This window comes from Sturnira hondurensis, unplaced genomic scaffold (assembly GCF_014824575.4).
Source record: "Sturnira hondurensis isolate 20B ecotype Veracruz unplaced genomic scaffold, ASM1482457v3 Scaffold0000256, whole genome shotgun sequence".
In the NCBI taxonomy this organism is placed as follows: Eukaryota; Metazoa; Chordata; class Mammalia; order Chiroptera; family Phyllostomidae; genus Sturnira; species Sturnira hondurensis.
In genome coordinates this window covers 1,150,670-1,168,578 of record NW_028072887.1, presented here as the reverse complement: position 1 = coordinate 1,168,578, position 17,909 = coordinate 1,150,670, and the positions used below count along the sequence as shown (strand labels likewise).

Below are 17,909 nucleotides of genomic sequence, written 5' to 3'. Positions count from 1 at the left end.
TTCTTTTTTTAAGCAACCTGGGTTGGGGGCAGGAACCATCCCTCTCTGGAGCTCACTGGACACCAGAATAGCAAATAAGTAATAGTGAACTTATAGAAGAAAGTCGTTAATATTTTCTCAAGAGAATTGCATGTGTACTAAATAATGCACAGTGAAAGATTACCCAGACAACAGTGTCACCTTTAAATGTAGCAAGCACAACAGTTAGAAATCACAAGACAGGACGAGGGGGAAAGGTACCATTCTTAGTCACCGGAGCTGAGAACTTTGTTAAAGGGGAAGGGCCAACCCAATGGACAGAGCAGCTTGCGGCTGGGTTGGCAAAGGTCTCACAGAAGACTGGGGACTCTTCACATGATGAACATTATCACTGGAGAGGCAGGAGAAGGAAAGTGCCCCTTCCTCTCTAAATCCCCACTTGGTGCTGCCCCTAGTGGCTCTGAGCAATTACAGGAGACAGGGTGACGGCAGTACACCAAACTGAAATGTAATACTAAGAAAACAGAAAGATCATGCTTAGCATGAGGCAGAGAAGCTGCTTTTCTAAAGATACATGAGAGAAGGAACTGGTCATTTAGAAAACTCCTCACTGGCATGAACACTAGTTGATAAAAAAATGGCCTTGGGGGAAAAAGCAGCTGCAAGGAGATAGATATCAAAGTCCCTGTTCTTTCCAAGTGGTTTCTGCAGTGATAAGGATAGGTAAACAGAACTGGGTGCCGCCCTCTGCAGTGTGAGCGCCTGACCACACTCTCCAGAACACTGCCCCTGTCCCGCACACCCCACGCTCTTGCGCCCGGTCATCTTCCGCTCTTTGAATCTCCGTATCCCAAGGGAAAAAATAGCTTCACTATGGGGAGTAGGTTTATTTCTTGGCTGAGAAGTCAGGCACAAGACTTTCTATTTCCAAAGATTCAAAAATAAACATCCCAAAAGAGAGCAATACTGGAGGGCTGCTTCTTCTTAGTTAAGTATTTGACCTCTATACTATAGAGTCTGCCAGCAAAGGCAAACACTACTTGAGTTTTTCCTGAATGTTTTCTCCTTTTCAATAAGGCAGTTTTATTTCCTTATTCTATACCTCTGTTGCTACATATATAGGATTATACAGCATTAGGACTGAATAGAACTTTGGAGAGCTCATTCACTCACATTACTTTTCAACACAAGAACTAAGGCCTTGAGAAGTCATATGGGCTGAAGGAATGTGTTCTTCATTTGCATACTGCCTTATAACTGAACTTAACCCTTCCGTGTGGGCCCTGAACAGGCCTAGACCTCAAAGTCTGTGAGCAGCTAAGGACAGTTTAGTACCAGAAACTTGCAGGATCAGAATCAGAATCAAGTGAGAGAACTGATGTGCCCAATACAAATCCTGATCCTAAGGAACAAAATGAAAGGAAATGGAGCTCCCTGTATGTCCAATAGGAAAAGTCCACAAAATAGTAAGACCCCAGTGGTCAGAGGGGCCTTTTACATTCAGCAATCTTTCTAGCATTCCACAGACGCTGTGGGAATGTCCTCACCAGCTCTTTATTGCTGTTAAGAAATAGCCTTTACAGACAACAGCCAACAGCATGGTGATTGGGGATGGGGGTGTTTGGGGGGAGAAGTATAGGGAGTTAAACTGTGATGGACACAGAGACTTGACTTGGGGTGGTGAACACACAAGACAGTGAAGAGATGATTTGTACAATTGTACAACTGAAACCTTTATGATTTTGTTAACCAGCATCACCCCAATAAATTCAATAAAAAGGGAAAGAAAGAAAAAAAATGAAAGAAACAGCCCTGCCACCTCTGCCAGGTCACCCGTGCACCTGAGGAGCAGAAATCCATGCTGAGAGGGGCCCCGAGCCCTGAGACAGAGCGAGGCAGAGAAAGAGAAAATAAGAATCTCAGAGTGAAATGTCAAGTCCGTCCCAGACTACCTTCTTAAGTTGTCAAACTCAAAAGGTGGCATAAAAAAGGGGAACACACCACCCAAGGCCTGCTTAGATCCTCCCATCTGGAGACAGTGAAGGAGGAGGGACACGCCCCCAGATTCCAAGGTTAAGGGGGATGTGAGGGCACAGAAGGGTTGGGTCTAGGAGTGGGAGGGACAGATGCCAAAAGATGTTCACATTCTCCTCCCTGATCAAAGCTGCAAACACAGCAGGCACATATCTGTTAACCTTTGTTACCAACGGTTCCTGTGGGACTGAGGATCAGAACTTCGAGCCAGCCTTCCCACTGGTTTCTGCTGGTGAGACTCAGAGAAAGTTTTCTATCTGTGCACCTCTATGACCTCAGCTAGAAGGATAAGGTCCAGAGGGATCTTCCTGTTGTCCCTTCCAGCCCCTGAGTGTCTAAGACTTCTCTTGGCTTTGGTTGGAAAGAAGGTGCTGGCTAACAGAGGGTGAGGTTCCTAGCCTCAACAACTAAGCACAGTCCAGCTCACACAGGCCCTGGAGCCAGACGGCAGGGATGCAGATCCTCACTCTGCCACTTGCCGTGTGTAACCTGGACTGGGTTTCACGAACTCCTAATGATCAGTCTCTCTATGTACAAACTGGGAATGACATCAGTACCTACCTCAGTGTTGAGGTGAGGAGTAAATGAAATACAAAATTTGTGGTCCCGTCAAATATAGAAGATACATTTTTTTCATCATCATCTCTATTTTTTCACCCACCTATTCTTGAAATTTCTCTACCAAGACACTAACTACACTGATCACCAGCACAACACATTCCCAAGGGTGGACTGAGCCATGAGAGAGATCCACACTATTATAGTGGAGGACTGTGCTGTGTAGGATATTTATAAAAAGCATCTGACCAGCGTGACAGGACTTAAAAGCCGTCTCTGCTCAGAACTACAATAGTAAAAGGCGCTTAGACAGAAGTGGGTGGGAAGCACACACTCCCTCAAGGGCCAGCCACGAAAATCACAGAGGGATGCAAATAAGTGAGGTTGTTATTATTCTAAGGATAACCTTGAAGTACTGATGTTTTCATAAGTTAACTAAATTGCAAACACTGGTACTACACTTTTACAACTAACAAAGTACTTAGATAATGCCACTCCTGAGTTCATGGGCAACAGGGTGGAGAAATACCACTTACCCACCCTAGGACAGCGTCCCACCTGGGGCCAAGGTCCAGAAGGCGTGGCAGTGGGGGTGCCAATTTACAGGGAGAACTGCTCCCACTGAATCCAGCTATGAGAGCTTACCCTCTTTGCCTCTCCTGATTTTTGAGGCAAAAGAACCCAGCGGAAAGTCCCGTCTTCTTTTCAGAAGGTCATATGTTCAGAAAAGAGATCTGTGGGATTTCAAAGAAATACAGTGATTCCTCCAAACCCTCTCATGCACACATATAGCCTTCCAAATGTGACCAAGTTGGGGAAGGATGCATTTAATCGTGGCAATGAAAGAATGAACAAACAAATAAATAAAACAGCGCAAGTGGGCAAACACAGCTCAAGTCTCAACTCCTCCAGCTGAAAACACGGTCACAGTGCGAAGGCTCCAGGGACCCACCTGGGCAGCTTTCCAGTTGCTGTTAGTCTGCACTCACACACTGAAACAGGTCAGACAAATTAAAAGTGCAGAGGTGATTTTGAAAAAGGACATCTTTCCACCCAGCACCAGCACACAGCGTGGCCGCACACTAACCACACACCCTCAGTGTGCGTGCCGCACACTAAACACTCTTGAGTCTGCCTGCAGGGGCACACAGGCCACCACGACCACACTTGGATTTTTAATGTTGACACAGGGTACAAGAGGATAGGGGCATGTGGCTTACATTAGAAACCTGAAGAGGATGGGGAGATCTTGACTCAATTTCAAACAGAAAATTAAAAGTATGGCTATACTCTGGCTATTAGGAGGGATTCTACACTTCAAAGCCAGTTGGAACTTTAAAGGCAGCCTAGTAAAGATGGCACCGATAAGCACCAAATGTATTTCTGACCAAACCTCTCAACTGTCGCCCCTGTGGCACTCTCCCCAGATATGAAATGATTTCCTCTCTTTTCTTTGTTGTTAAGCACCTGAACTCAGGAACACATATACCTTCCTTCAGCCAAAACTCTGCTGACTGTTCACCTAACACTAGCATCCTCCCCCCAAACTTTGACAGACACAGTAACAAAACCCCAAAGACAATACTCCTGATAGCATAGCACGTGCTTTCCTGAGACCTACGGTAATAACACCAATACAGACCACCACCCCCAACCACCACCCCATCTTCCTAGAGCCAGAAGGCCAAGATGCACATGGAGAAGGGGATGAAAACGAATCCCCACTCTCTTGGGAAGGTGCAGAACAACCACCTCCTCAGATGACCACAGAGTACAAAAGGATCCAAACTTTCCAACCCATGTCCTACTTACTGATGACTGCTCTTCGCAATTTTCTAGATGTTGCTGCAGGGGGCACTGGTCACTTATCCCCTGCCAAAATCTGAGAGTGGCTGGGCAGTGACTTAAATCCAAAGCCACATGGAGCATCAGGAAAAGTCATGTCCAATGTTAGAGACCAGATCCTGAGGAGTCACACTTCTCAGGGAAGAAACCAAAGGCCAACCCTTGGGCTAGGGTCACAGGGAAACTCTGGCACCAAAGGCTTTGGGAAGCCAGGCTGGTTGGTTATTTTTAAACTGAGGAAACTGAATGGCAAGGGAGAAAATTTGAATTGCTATGATCTCCTGAGGTTCTTTCCAGCTCCAAGATGCTACCAAAGAACACTGCATATGCACGTACATATGCTCATGCTTCTTTATAAAAACCTATAGGGATGTGTGACTATATATAAATGAGTACTGTATTCACACTTCCAAACACAAAGCACTTGAAATGCGCACTGCTGAGAAGATTCAAAAGCCCATGAGCAGCTTTGCAGCACTGGCTGAAACAGACAGATGCCACTGGCAGATCTGGTGAGACTCTCAGTCCTGCTGCGGTTGCTGTCCGCCTTAAAACCAACCAGTGCCACCTGTGCAGATGCAAGCCCTGTGAAGCCCCTAACCAGGACTGCAGACTCCTTTCCCCTAGTGACTCCAGTCACAAGTCTCCCAGACCCAGGAAGGCAGGCTGGAACAAAGGAGAGGAAAGGTAAAGTCTGGTGTCCAGCAAAGCAGCTCCCTTCTCTTCTTCTCCCAGTCCCTAAAAGGGGCATAAGGTCACCACCTCTTCCCCTTCCTCTTCCATCACATACCTCATTTCTCAGGCCTCTGCATTTCAGGTTGACTACATGAGCATCACATTGATAACTGGTGGAAACTTAAAAGATCTCTGGACAGGGGAGTTTTGCTCTCATCCTAAGAGCCAAAAAATTTAGGGTGCCTATCTCAGCCCTGAGCAATAAGAGCAAAAACAATTTGTAGGAAAACAAGAAGGGTGGGGAGGTAGGGGTGAACATTCATTTATCAAGACCGATCTGTGATGCCTTCTCCATCATGAAAATCTGTTTCATGATTTTCTTAGGTCAAAAACAAGAGATTTCTGACCTAGGTCAAGGCTTAGGGTGTGAGTGACACAGTGACTAACATGGGGTGGGGTGGCAGGTCTCTCAGAGTTAAAAACCAACCAAATGTCTCACGTTCTGACAATAAAGAGGCACTGGGGGGAGTGGGTGGGGTGAGGGGGGTATCAGCTTCTCACTTGTCTCCTTAGAATGAATGTTTCCAAGTGCAGTGTTGCCATCCCACCCGAACTCCACACAAACCTCAGCCTTCTCCTCCCCAACTTCACAGCCTCCTAAGTGCCCAACCTTCTCTAACTGGGCTACCAGAGCCAAGTGCAGACAGCAGTGTTTGCCCAGGGCAGGGCCTGACAGTAAGTGCCAGAAGTACCGGGGCCTAGAATTCACCTGGGGCATCTCTAAAAGCCGAAAACGGCCGCTGATTCCAGAATCCCCCAGGCACCAAGCACTCTGTTTGTGCTCCAAAAGCGGCTGGACAATGCAAGCGGCACCTCTTCCTTCCACTGCTCGGTAGCTCTGAAACCAAGGCTTTGTGCGTGACAGCCAGTGTGTGCGTCAAGAACCCCGTGCTCACACACCCCCTTCCACTCAGTCTGCTTACTGCACAGGGTCCGTGCGCGTGGCGAGCGCATCGCAAGCGAGTCCACCCGGCAGGCGGCCCCACCGCCAGGCCTCTGGCCACTCGGCCTCGGACCTGGCCTCGGGGAGCGGGGGTGGGTGACATCCACGCCTCAGTTCCCAGCCACCCGGGGCGGCTTAGGAAAAAAGCTCCGGGGGTCCGGCAGGGGCGAGGCGGGAACAAGGACGCCAAAGGGCGACAGACGGGCACCCGCGCCCTCCCTTGAGCCCCCGCGTCTCCCCCCAACTTTGCAAGCAGTGGGCCGGGAGGGGGCCAGGGCCGCTCGAGACTCGGCAGGAAGTTCCCAGGGCCGCACTGAGCATGCTCTCGGGGAGTGTGGGCGCGGGTGTGGACTCTGCGCTCCCGGTAGCCTCTCCGGCCGGCGGGATCGCGGGCCAACGGGCATCCCCAAGGGGTGGAGGGCACCGCCGGATTTCCCTGGTCACCCGGACCAGACCGCCTGCGCGCCGCATCTCTCTTCCCCTGAGGCCTGGGGCCAACCTCCTTCCTCTTTCTACTCACTGGAGGGTGGTTGAGCCTGCCCTGCCCGCCCAGGTGAGGGGAACGTCAGAGCGGCCCACGCCCCCAGCATGACCCCATCAAAGCTCCTCCGCGGACTGAGCGCCCATCTGCTATCCCCAGCAGCTAGCCTCTAGCCCGCAAAGCCTCCTCTGGACAGTCCCTTCGAAAGCCTACAAACCGCCTCCTCACGGGTCCTGGGGCCCTGCAGCCTTCCCTGGATACCCGCTGCCACAGGCAGGTGGGCGCCTCAAGACGCGTGGTCGGTTGCACTCCCGGGTCCAGCAGAGCGACCACGGCCGGAGCACCCACGCAGGCAGCAGGGGGGAGGCGCGTAAAAGCCCCAGAGTGCGCCATCCTCCGTACAGGCTCTCCCTGCCCGCACCCAGCTCCTTGCGCCCTTCACGGTCCTCTCAGCGTGCATCTTCCCGCGGGGATGGAGAGTTTCGACGCGATCGCCCCGACCCAGTGGCTCTCACCTCCTTGTTGGGCAGCAGCAGCAATCAGAAGAGCCAGCCAGTCGCCGTTCCCACGGGTCCCAAGGCGCAGCAGGGCAAGGAGTTGCGGCACCTGGAGGCTGCGGCGCGGCTACCAGGGCTGGATCTTGCCCGGGGCCACCGCGGCTGCAGCGGGAGCCGCAGGGCCGCCGCCGCGCTGGTCGCGGCAGGGACGGTCTGCAAACTCCCAGCCTTGGCGGGGCCGCGCGCGCGGCGCGTCCACACTTGGCCCGGACGCAGCAAAGGCACTCGTCAGGAGGCCAACCGATCAGGGCTAGAGTCAGCGTGCAATTTCTACCAACCCTCCCTTACCCGACCTCCCCAACTTCTCCCCGCTACTGGGCTCGTGTCTCTGGAAGGCAGGGATTCCGGCCAGGGACGTTCGGCAAACTCCCCGCCCTCCCCGGCGGAACGCTCAGCCAATTCGGAACGCCCAAGCCTCTTAGGGGCCGTCTACAAACTATCAAGCCCTGTTTTAAAGGACTTCTACCAACTGTACTTATTCCGCAGCCCAAAGGGAGAAACAAGATAAAGAAATAGTTTGATCCCGGCCATAAATAATATTCTAGCAACGTCAGGGGCAGTGTACAAATGCTGATATGGCACTGCGTCCTACAGAGTGGTGCAGTCCAGGTCTCTGAGCACCAGGGCCCTTCCAGCATTGAAACCCTGTTAGGGGACATGGAGCTCAACCATCTCAAACATGCCCTGAGCCTTTCCGGCTTCACAGATTGGGTTATATGAAACAGTCTGAGTTTCTGCAACCGGGTGTTTGTGACCATGGGCAAGCCACTTAACCATATAAATTTATCCTCCTTGTCTATGTTGCTTCATGGGGTTATTTTGAAGATAAATTAGAATACGTGTAAAGTACTTAGCAATACCTAGCACATAGTAGGTGTTCAATAAATGAATTCCATTTCTTTTTCTCTTCCCCCACCCACCCCTGTATTTTATGAACACTACAGGTAGGCTAGCTGAACATTGTACTGTTGTAAATTCAGAAAGAAATAAAACACATCCCATGCCCTGAAGGCACCACAAAGAACATTGACTGGCAGGACATTAAATCTAGCCAAGCCCTGGGAGAGAGAATATGTATATTTACATCATGAAGCATTATAGATCCTTGTTAAGTAGTATCGGAATGCAAGGAGAATGACCTAGTGGGTACTTAGGGGTGAAAATGACAAGGTTCATAACCCCAGCTCCATACTATGCAAGCTCCATAGTAAGTTCCATACTATGGAACCAGTAGCTCTGTCTGAAGTAGGAAAGTTTATGTTCAACTTCTCCTTCTGTTGCCTGCAGGATTTCTTCTTTCCCATTTCACTATCCTACCTGGGGTCTTCTTTCTTGAACTTAAATCACGCCATCCTGCTGCCCACCCTCCAAGCAGAGTCATTTAAAAACAAATAGCCTTGGAATTTTGGGATCCTAGAAATGACTTAGTCCTTCTCCCTCATTTTGTAAGTGCGCTCTTCAGCCACCCAGCTAGTTAGGTAGGTCCCCTGACTCCAGGATCTTAATAAAAAATACCCTGTGGCCTCTCTTGCATTGCGCGCTTGCTCTAGGCTCTAGGCTAGACTTAAACTTCAAGCTGGAGAAAATTGCTTTAACATTTTCTGACCAGATGGGCTCCAAATTATCAGCCACAGGGTGTTGCATCCTTAGCAGTCAAAAACTGTCCAGGTGATGCTCAATAACCACAAGGAAATCTGCATGGGCAGGGCAATTCCTCTTAATAAGTCCTTTTGATGAAATCCAGGCATATTGGGAGGCACCTATTTACCTCAGTCCCTTGGAGGAAAATAACATCTCAACCCCTCTTCTGGGACTGGGAGGGGAAATAGAAGAATGGTGACATCTGGTGGTCAGGATTTTCTGTGTTTTGGACACGGATGGTGCAGATTCTAATCCTAATTGATTTGCTTTAAAGCCAAGTTCCCTCGGATGGTTAATAATTGTACCACCTGGTTGCCTAGAAATTTCTGAAAGGCATCAATCAATTATACTTTGTGGACAAACTTCTATAGAGGATATTAAAGACGATTATTTCAGGATCTTAAATGAATGTGTATGTATGTATAAAGTATAAGGATATAATATTCATATGTACACACATTCTATGTATTTCACATAATACAAATTCGTTTGTATTATAGATATATTATTTATTTGTATAAATAATATACTTGTGCCCTAATTGGGCGCAACATGTTTGGAACATCTTTATTTTGGGGGGGGGGGGTTGAATGACAACTATAATTGCCCTTAGTAGCACCTGGGTACTGTTTTTTCATTTCAGTTGCTGAATTATCTGTGTGGCAAATATTATTAAATCCTGGCTTTACAAGAGGAGAATGTGAAGGCTGTAGGGAAGAAAACTGAGGGGGTGGAGGAGAAGGAGAGGAAGGCACTGAACTTGAAGATAGATCTGGTCTGACATTCAGTTGAGCGGTCCCTGATGACAGCACTTGCCCCGAACCACCAGGCCCATCATCATTCAAGTCACAGGAGCCAGAATTTATACTGTTTTTCAATTCCTGCTCTTCCACAATGGCAGCAATCTGAGAGCAAAGAAAAGTTAGTTCATCTTCAAAACGGCGATTTTTTCATTGTAATTTCACTAAGAGGACGAGCATTTTCATTGGTTTGTTATGTCTCAGAGCAGGTGACAGTGGACCCCAAAGGAATTGCAAAGGATAGAAAAGTCTCTTTTCTCATCTTCCTCATTTTTAAATGTCTTATTTATTTATAGACAGAGGGGAAGAGAGTGAGAAAGAGAGGGAGAGAAATGTTAATATGTGGTTGGCTCTCACGCACCCATACTTGGGACCTGGCCTGCAACCCAGGCATGTACCCTGACTGGAAACCCAACCTGCAACCCTTTGTTTCATAGGCCAGCTCTCAATGCACTGAGCCACACCAGCCAAGGCTCATCTGCCTCATTTTTTCATATACCATTTCAAAATATGAGATAGCTGGATTCATCATTTGCCACACACAAAATATCAGCAAAACATGGAATGACAAATCCACAGCTACCATAGTCTACAGATTCAGGACCAAGTCTAAATCAGGCCTGGGACAATGTTTTAAAGGAAGAAGTTTTCAAATAATACAAACAGTACTCCAAGGCAATCCATAGCCTTTATTATCCCAAATCTGCAAACCCGGTTTTGGGGAACACCAAAACATTCCAGCATATGCCATAAGATGTTTAATATGAGAGACACTGATGAAGCGAACACAGAAGCAAATTCAAGGAAACATCAGTTTCTTGATACCATCCCCCAAAACCACACCTCCAGGCACACACTGAATATCAAGCTGTGGTCCTTACAGAAGGCTACCTCAGAATCATCAGTCCACGAAGCCCAACATGCCTTCTTCCTGATTCAGGAAAGATCAGGTCCTGGTCAGCCCGCACACCTATACCTAGCTTGCAGGCCACAGGCGGTCATGACACTCCGGCCAACCCTGGAGCCTGGCCCTGGCCCTGGCCCTGGCCCCCTCACTCAGCCAGCATAACTCCACCAGAGGCCGCTGCCTCCTCACAGGCCCCACCCAATCTGTCCTAGAATTAAGACTTTAATTTATAGTAATAATTGCTAGAGGACTCTGCTTATAGACATAAAGATGCTTACTGGAATGGAGTTGTATATTTCATCGTGTCCTCTCAAGAGGGAATTCATTACAAACTTAGAGTATAAGAAAATAGCACCGTGGAATTTCAGTAGTGAGATCCCTAACAGCTACTGGTCAAGGTCATGCTTTCCCGGTGAACTGTGAGTCATTTTTTAGCATTTCTATCCCTTGTGAACTACAGGTATTCGGTTACTAAAAGAAAGGTATTTGGGGTAACTTCACAGCAATGCAACAGTGTCTGTTCGTGTAGCTAAGTCTCTTCCTCTAATTCCCATGTTTATCTCAAGTGCCAAACTTCAGATAATTGCTCTATTACAAACTTCGAAGGCACAACTTTGCCCACACAATCAAGTGCATTGCTTTTCAGCCTCTTTTGCTAAGCTCTATATGAATTATGTTCATCCTCAGAACAACTAATAAAGCAGATTTTACTATACCCATTTTTAAAGAAGAAGAAGAAGCCACAACTTCAAAAAGTTTGGTAATATGCTCACCCACCAATAACACTGCTATTTTTAGGACCAGAGCTAGTATGGATTCCAAAGTTTTCCTGACTCCAAAATTCAAAATCTTTCTACTATACTCTGCTGGCCACCCACAGGAAACCTGGAAGAAATGAAAATCAGGGCAGACACCACTCTGAAGACTTCACTAAAAACTAAAGAGGATATCAAGTACTATACATACATAAACCACATTTCTTGACCTATTCAAATTGTAGGAAAATTATAAGCAACAAAATTATACATGTATATCTTATAAAGCTAGGACCAGGTAATTCAGTCTTGGAGCAGGTCTCTTTGTTTATTTGTTTTTTATATATTTTATTGATTATGCTATTACAATTGTCCCATTTATCCCCTTTATTCCCCTCCACCCTGCACACCCTATCCCACCCACATCCCCCTCACTTTAGTTGATGTCCATGGGTCATACATATAAGTTCTCTGGCTTCTACATTTCCTATACTATTCTTAATCTCCCTGTGTCTATTTTCTACCTACCATCTATGCTACTTATTCTCTGTACCTTTTCCCCCTTTCTCTCCTCCCTCTCCCCTGTTTATAACCTTCCATGTGATCTCCATTTCTATGACTCTGTTCCTATTCTAATTGTTTGCTTAGTTTGTTTTTTTTTTAGATGTGGTTGTTAATAATTGTGAGTTTGCTGCCCTTTTACTGCACATGTTTTTTTATCTTCTTTTTCTTAGACAAATCCTTTTAACATTTCATATAAGGGCTTGGTGATGATGAGCTCCTTTAACCTGACCTTATCTGAGAAGCACTTTATCTGCCCTTCCATTCTAAATGAAAGCTTTGATGGATAGAGCAATCTTGGATGTAGGTCCTGGCCTTTCATGAGTTGGAATACTTCTTTCCAGCCCCTTCTTGCCTGAAAGGTCTCTTTTGAGAAATCAGCTGATGGGAACAGCTGATTTAGAGGAATCAGCTGACAGCCTGATGGGAACTCCTTTGTAGGTAACTCTCTCATTTTGCCTTGCTGCTTCTAAGATCTTCTCCTTTTCTTTCATGTTGGGTAATGTAATTATGATGTGCCTTGGTGTGCTCCTTCTTGAGTCCAACTTCTTTGGGACTCTCTGAGCTTCCTGGACTTCCTGGAAGTCTATTTCCTCCGCCAGAATGGGGAAGTTCTTCTTCTTTTTTTTTTCCAAATAAGTTTTCCACTTGTTGCTCTTCCTCTTCCTCTTCTTGTCCCCCTATAATCTGGATGTTGGAATGCTTAAAAATGTCCTGGAGGTCCCTAAGCCTCTCCTCATTTTTTTGAATTTTTGTTTCTTCACTCTTTTCTGGTTGAATGTTTCTTTCTTCCTTCTGGTCCACACCATTGATTTGAGTCCCAGTTTCCTTCCCATTACTGTTGGTTCCCTGTACATTTTCCTTTATTTCACTCAGCATAGCCTTCATTTTTTCATCTAATTTGTGAGCAAATTCAACCAATTCTGTGAGCATGCTGGTTACCAGTGTTTTGAACTGTGTATCTGGTAGGTTGGCTCTTTCTTCATTGCATGGCTGTATTTTTTTCTGGAGCTTTGATCTGTTCTTTCATTTGGGCCATTTTTTTTTGCCTCAGGGCACCTGTTACATAGTAAGGGGCAGAGCCTTAGGTATTTACCAGGGCAGGGCAACCCATGAAGCTGTGTTGTGGTGCTGTATGTGTGTGGGGAGGGTCTGAGAGGGAACAGTGCCACTTGCTCCACTCTCTGACTGGGATGGATCAAGCAGAACAGTTCCCAAAACTGCTGCCCACGAAACTGGAGCCCCCTGAGTAAAAGAGAGACTGGATTCTTGCAGCAGACACTGTTGATGGGCATCTGAAAGCCATTCCCAATCTCATTTTCTTTGCTACACTTGACTACAGAGCCTGGAAAGCCAGATTCTTGCTTTCTCCACCTTTATTCTATAAGTAGATGGGGCACCATGTCACCCAGTTTGGGGCAATGAAATCTAAGGGAAAGTTTGTTGAGGGATTCTGGGAAAGATAATTTGGTTCCTTTTAATAGAAATGTAGGAGGAGATGGGTTTTTCCCTTGGCCACCCTGCCCTTCCTGACGTTGAATGAGGTCAGGATGCCTGGAGAGGCAGCAGCCCTCCTTCAGACCAGATGTAAGCCTAAGCTTAAAAGCCACTCAGAGGATCAGTACAAGATGAAAAGAGCCCAGATCCTTGAGGAACCATTCCTACAACTGTGTACCCCCAGGCTTCTTGTTATTAAAGGGAAACAAATCCCTACTTGTTAAGGTATTATTGGTCCACTTTTCTAACACCTGCAAGCTAAAGCATTCCTAAATGATAAAGTAATCCTTAAGGAAGGATTCAAAATAACATCACAGGTATGTCTTATATATCTTCCAACAACTAGAAGAAATCCCCAAATTGCTTATACCCTTACACTGTATATCTTGAAAATTTAAAAAAGTATCCAAATATGTTTATATAATTTACAGCAGTATATTTTTAAAAGTCCCCTTTCTCCCCCTGTGCACTTTGATCACACCCCTGCTGCTCCACAGCATCGCGCACCATGGCTCTCAGGCCCCCTTTCTTCTCCTTTCTCAGGCCCCGTTGTTCCTGTCTTTATAATGCAGACCTCCTGGCTTCGAACCAATGCAACTGAAGAGGGAGGAAGGGCACTTGTAACTGCAAAATTTCCTCTGGAGACTCGAACTCTCCTACATTAATAATTGTTGCTCCATCATATGTAATTTTTATTTTCAATTTTTAAATCTGGGCTTACATTTACTTATCATGGACATTTCAGGTCCCATTACTTTCATCTTTAAAGCAAAAAAGCCTTTTGAAAGACAAGTTGGTCGCAATATGGGGTCAAATCGCATTTGAGAATGTCAAATGTTTGCAAACAGCATACCTTAGAAATAACAGCATACATTCCAAAATTAATTATAATGCTTAAGTAACATTATATGTAAAAGAGATGGAAAGTAGGTTTATTCTTACATGAGATTGTATTATTGGCATGATATTAGTCTCCAGTTGCAGTTGTAACAAATTTCCACAAATTTAATGGCTTAAAATAATACAAATTTATTGTCTTACAGTCTGGAGGGCAGAAGTCCAAAGTTGAGTCCCTTGTGCCTGCTCTCGTCACTCCAAGCTCTGCTCCTGTCATCACGTCACTTTCTCCCTGCTTTGCCCTCCTTAACTCTGTCTTATTAGGACTTTACCTAGATAATCCAGGATAATCTCCCCATCTAAGAATCCTTAACAATTGTAAACACATAATCGCTTTTGCCATGTAAGGTAACATTCACAGGTTCCAGGGATTAGACTGTGAACATTTTGGAGGATCCTTATTCAGTTTACCACAGTCTGCCTTCTGGACCCTCAAATTTCACATCCATCCCACACCAAATTTCCTCCTGTCTTTGGAGCCATTGTCATTGCCATTGCCAGGAGTAGGAATGCTTCCATCAGGCCAGTGGCCCCAAGGTGGGCCAGAAACTTGTGGAGCCAAGCTGCACCCCCAAATGTAGTTCAGAGTAGATCCTCCAGTGGCCTCACAAACAAAAGATTAAGCCCAGTTAAGACAAGAATCTTCACAGCTCACTCTCAAATGTGAGAAATAAATGTTTATTGCTAAAGGCCCCTGACTTTTAGGGTGATTTGTTATTCAGCAATGCAATTCTTTTATTTGCACAATAACTTTAAGGCCTAAGGGAAAACTACCAATGTCTATCCCATTGTTTTGAATATCTAAAGTCATGTAGTTTTAAATTCTCACCCAAAGATATGCTTATTGATTTTAGAGAGAGGGAAAATTGGGGGAGGGAGAAAGAGATCCATCAGTTGCCATGCCCTGAATGGGGATGGAACCTACAACCTTTTGTACATGGGGCAATGCCACCCAACTCAGCCAGCCAGCCAGAGCTAGAGTCACATACATTTTAAGATATACTCGTACCCTCCAGTTTAAAGTGTAGCAAGCTCTATTTTTTTAGTTTTTTGGTAAAAACTCCTTCCAAGAGCCCCAGCTGGGTAGCTCAGTTGATTGGAGCATCGTCCCAATGCACCAAGACTGTGGGTTCATTCCCCAGTCAGAGCACATACAAGAAGCAACCAATGAATGCACACATAAATGGAACAGCAAATCAATATTTCTGTCTCTCCCTCTCTTGTTTCTTCTCTCTCTAAAAAAATATATAAACCTGCTTCCAAGAAAAATATCATCTGGACTGAAGCAGAGAGGGATCAGAATAAAATCAGAGAAGGCAGTGATTTAAACTAGAGGAAACACTGTTTTGGAAAACCCTGAAAGATAAATTATTAATTTTGTGAGACTGAAGAGTCTCACAAAAGATGTGAACATTCACCTTCAGGTATCGTGCGTGGACTCTTTTTTTGTTGGTGGTGTTTTACAAATTTTCAAATTAGAAAAGGTTTCTCAAAGTGTTGTAACACTAGTTCACCAGGCTGAACTGATGCCATTGTTGTTGCTCTGTGTGTGTGTGTGGCAGCTGTGTGCTGACAGCCAATAGTGTGCATGTCTTCTCAGCCCCATGTTCAGCAGTTTGGCAACATCAGGTTGATAGCTAGTAATGAGCCAGACTGGGAGTATTTACACCACGGAAACCTTGCTGCGGTTATGGATGTGTGCACTGGGTCATAATAGAAAGTGCATTTCTTACAGAGGGTCATGGTCAAAAGCTCTGAAAGCCATGGCTTTCACAGTGATTGAGTAAACTTCAACTCCCCTCAGTACTACCAATCTATTTGTGTAAAACATTTCTGCTTTTGGAAGCAAGGCTTGACCCTACAGCAAAGCAAACTGTGACACTACCTAAATTAATTTGAAAAGAGACATTTTTTATATGGATGTTTCTGCCATGATTATTTGGGTTTTCGTGTTTTTCTTTGTTTTCTACCCACATGCAGGAGCTGAGGGGAGAGATGTGTGTGGATACTTCATCCTAATGGTTCAGGCTACAAATTGCATTTATGTCCATTCTGAAAAGAATGGGTATTTTGTTTGTATGACTTCAAGAGATGGCTGTCTCTGCATCCTCTCTCTCAGACCATGTCACGTGCCTCAACAGTGCCATTCCTGAGTGAGGTGGGGGACAGAATTGGCTTGGGACCATGCTGGCGGCCCTTGTCTGGAGCCAGCAGGCACTCACACAGCAATTTGAGAGACCTTATGCTCTAGAATAATTCACCAGCTCACCTGGCCTGGAAATTAGAAGCAAGCCTAGTTGGTATTGCTAGTGAAGATTTTGGAGCAATCTTTGTCAGACAAGAATCTTAAATTTTACTTTTGCGTGTCTGTCCTTGTGAGGAAGCTGACTTGCTGCTCTTCTTCACATTTCCCAGGTTTGATGGCCCATCATACATTTTGACAAACATATCCAATGTTTTGCTTTTGCTTTATGACTTTCTGCTCATTCCACTCCTCAGACACCTTTAGGCCCTTAGTACCTCTCCCTGCTCATCTTGAGTTTCCCACTTGCGCTGCAGGGCCACTGGGTAGATACTGATGTAAAAGGAACCTTCCCGGAGCCATAAAATGTAAACCATTGCAATACCCCTTAGTCGGCCTCATTTCCTGCCCACCCCCACATAATAAGGGTGTCATTGGCTGGACTTTACCCACACCCCAATCTCCAAAACCTCATTATTTGATTCGATCAGTTGACTTTACCCACTCTTGCCTATATAGCTGTGCAGTTATATAGTTATAGCAAGTCAAAACTTTGTAACCCAGTTGGTTCAAGCATCATCCCAATATGCCAAGGTGTCAGGTTTGATTCTCAGTCAGGGCACACACAAGCATCAACCAGTGAATGCATAAGTGGAACAACAAAACTCTCCCCCCCCCTCTCTCTCATGCACACACACACACACACCAACAAGTTAAAAAACAAAAACCTTACCCACCCCACAACTTCCAAACAGATTGGTGTCATTGAGTGATTCCTACAGGGGAGTATTTGGGGCCCAATTGCCAATGCCTCTAGACAATAACAGCCCAAAAGGCACATGAACGTAAAGACAATAGAAGTTCTAGTAGTCAACACAGCTAATTCTGCATGCCAGAAATAATTCTGGGTGCTTTACTTTTATTAAATTCAATCAATTTAATTCAATTTAATATTTATTAAATTCCTCTGAAACAGGTGCTATTAACATCATTTTACAACTGAAGAAAACTGAGGGTAAGTTCCTCAAAATCACAGAAGTAATAAGTGACAACATCTGATCTAAAGCCAGAGAGTTTGGCCCAAAGATAGGCTTTTAGCAGGTGACATCGCACCCCTAATTCCAAATCTTTCGCACATCCCTCCAGATTGGGTTCTCACTGTGAGACAGCCCCCAGGGCCTCCTTACCTAGCCTTGGCTATCTCTCCAGCCTCACCTTTGCCAGGCCATGCTTCACTGGGCACTCTCCCCACGCTAATTCCCAATGCCCTGAAGTTTGTAAATGTTTTTGCGTAAGCTATTCTGTTCCATGTGGCTAATTTCCATGTGACCAGTTAAGTGAGCAAGAATGCCACTGACTTGACCTGAAGTTATATTTTTTAAAAAATAAGTCACCTTTAAACATTAGTGTTTGACTTCTATATAGTAAAAACAAAATCTTGTGTTGCACCTTATAATGAATTAGAATGATCACCATG

General features: G+C 45.7%; 1 protein-coding gene and 1 pseudogene across 4 annotated transcripts in view; both read right to left on the bottom strand.

Annotated features, from left to right (window-relative positions):
- MGAT5 (alpha-1,6-mannosylglycoprotein 6-beta-N-acetylglucosaminyltransferase) overlaps positions 1 to 7,482 on the bottom strand; it is a 358,323-nt gene extending 350,841 nt beyond the window's left edge. For all 4 annotated transcript variants that reach the window (XM_037068662.1, XM_037068737.1, XM_037068872.1 and 1 more), the window contains exon 1: positions 7,091 to 7,482. The gene's annotated coding sequence lies outside the window, so the exon portion shown is untranslated. The remainder of the gene's footprint in view (positions 1 to 7,090) is intronic.
- Positions 7,483 to 7,720: 238 nt separating this feature from the next.
- Positions 7,721 to 17,909, bottom strand: part of LOC118975480 (mitochondrial fission regulator 2-like) — a 39,060-nt pseudogene continuing 28,871 nt past the window's right edge.